This window comes from Nicrophorus vespilloides, unplaced genomic scaffold (assembly GCF_001412225.1).
Source record: "Nicrophorus vespilloides isolate i.1.1-1 unplaced genomic scaffold, Nicve_v1.0, whole genome shotgun sequence".
NCBI classification, from domain to species: Eukaryota; Metazoa; Arthropoda; class Insecta; order Coleoptera; family Silphidae; genus Nicrophorus; species Nicrophorus vespilloides.
In genome coordinates this window covers 79,623-82,388 of record NW_017095652.1, presented here as the reverse complement: position 1 = coordinate 82,388, position 2,766 = coordinate 79,623, and positions in this window count along the sequence as shown.

Sequence of the window (2,766 nt, the reverse complement as noted above, 5' to 3'; positions counted from 1 at the left end):
AGATTATTAATATTATTGATTGATTTGTAAAACATGTGTTTTTTATCCAAGTAATTTCTATGTATTCAGTCCTAAGTCTCGCCATTAATGTACTAATTAAAAGTAAAAAAAATAAAACCTGTACAATTTAATAATTAAAATATTTGATGTAATTCGTTTTTTATTAATATTATAAAATTGAAATAATAATTAGTAAGAATATTCTTCATTGCAACAAATAAAAATGAAATTTATAATAAAACTCAAAGTTGACTGTTAATTTTTTTTTAAACCATTTAATTTCAGCATAAGCAATAGGAAAAATGAATAAATATTTTGGTTTCTTTTAATTTCAAATAATTATATCGAAATACCGGGCATTATAATTAACACAAAAATTAATTAAAATTTGTTTGAAGGCTACCCAGAAATATTATATATATGACTTTAAGAACATTTCAATGTCCATATTTGTAGCTTCAATTGAATTATTGATTAATCTGTTTCTTTACATATACAATTTTATGTAAATAAACTGCATTTCCAAATGTTTTTGTTTTTCAACTTAGAAAAACTGTCATAAATGGAAATAATTTTAGACAATTTTTTATATTAATTTTGTGTAAAATAAATAACGTTAAGATTTTGTAATATAAGTATATAATGCATCAATTTAAAAATAAAAACAATTGTTCTGATAAAGTTATTTCAAATTTGAAAAACTTTATTAGTTAAAGAAGAAATTGTCGACGAAATAATAATGTGTTCAATTTTATTAATTATTTTTATGTTGGGTTTTACTATATGTGTTTACATTTATGAAATACAATAGAACTCTAGAGTCGAACCGGAACCAAACTGAAACCAGGAATTTTTAATAGAACCCTAACTATAACCAAAATGATGAATTTAAAAACAAAAACGGAACGAAGTTTTAATAACAAATTAACAAATCTTGCAAAACTTATATTGGCAATATATTTTTCGGTATGAAAACTTATATTGACTGATAAAATAATAAATCTATTAGAAGTAAATTTTGAGATCATATTAAATTAATTAATAATTTTAAATTTCCTATATTATTTTTTTCCTTTTCAACTATTATTTATTATTTTTGTAAAGGAAAATAGATTATTTATTAACATTTTTCTTTTCTTTAATTGTGATTTTATGAACTGTGACATCAAATTTATTTTTTTAATAAAAATAATCAATTTTTAATTTTCTATCTCATTTTCTATTTGAAACCAACAAATAAAAGAGGAATTTAAATTGGTTGGTATATCAATCATGAATCTTGATAGGCCATATCATCCGGTGTTGATTCAGATGATGAAGTTGTCTGATTCAGTTGTCTAAGAATTTGTTGGGTCCAGAAAATTAGGAATCTTTTTATCATGTGATTCCAGGAGGTTTGAAAATTTTCTGTTTGTTTCATGAAACTTAGTATTTACTAATATTTTCGTTTTGTGTCAAAATTTTTATGTTTTTAATTAAATAATTAACAATTTTATATAATATTTGAACCTACACTTAAAAACCAGATTTTAGAGTAATACAGCCAACGAACAAATTAAAAGAAGAAAATAATGGTAATAACTTCCATTGGTAAGTTTATCAAAAAAAACACAAATGTCAACCGCCATTAGATTTCATTAACAAAAGCAATTGCAAAATTGACTCTTCGTTTTTGTGCAATCATGTGATCAACTTAGATAACCCCGAACTTTATTCACCTACGAGCCCTTCTCTAAAAAGTAATTAACTCACCGTGTCCAATCATTTAGCCATTAAGCTACTCATCATGTCCAATGATTTAAAAAATGATGAATTTAGTAATTTCAGTAAATGTTAGTATTCTAATTAATTAAAAGTAGAAAAGTTTTATTTTAAATTAAAAATAACTATAATTTATTGTATTAAAAACATTTACATTATTTTTATATAATAAAGCAATTTCTGACCAATTCTAATATTATATTTATATAATAATAATATCATTTATTGCAACAAATCATACTACATACTAAAAAAAAATAACATAATATAACAAGAAAAATCAAAAAAACAAAATGATCTGCTACAAAGGGCTAACATATTTATTATGTTTTTCATCTGTTGTGACTTGGTAATTTCGTGCCAACAGATTTTCTTTGCCAGGGCCCTACTTGGGCCCTGGATAACTCTACATGGTAGCTCTTCCAGGTATTTCTCGAATCCGATCTTCAGAGTTCCGAGAGCTCCAACCACAACCGGAACCACTTTGGTCTTTGTCTTCAGCATGCGCGCAATCTCAATTTGCATCTCTTCTCGACCTCCTTGACGGCAATGTTTGTATTTTTCATTTCATTGACAGTTTCATTGTTCTTGTTGCACACCCTACACTTGCTGTCAACGTCAAAGCCAATTATCTTCTTCTGGTGGTAACGAGTTTTTTTTAATTATTTTTAAAGCAATCTATCATCTGACATTGATATCTAGCCTTATGAATGCGGTAAAGTAAGTTAAAAAAGGACACTATAATAATAATTAATGAAGTGAAGATCCAGCAACCCCACTTCACATATACGATATTTTNNAAATCGGTTTGGTAAATCTTGTGGTTTGAATCTCTTCAATCTTCGACGATGCTCTGCAGTATGCATCAGCTCCATAGCCAGTTGTTTTGGGTGTTTCTCTAGCCGATTATGGTATCTTGTGCTAGCCTTTCCTATTTCTTCCTTGACGAAACTGATGTTAGCTTGCTTATGGATGTCATCGTTTGTGAAGAACCATGGAGCATTG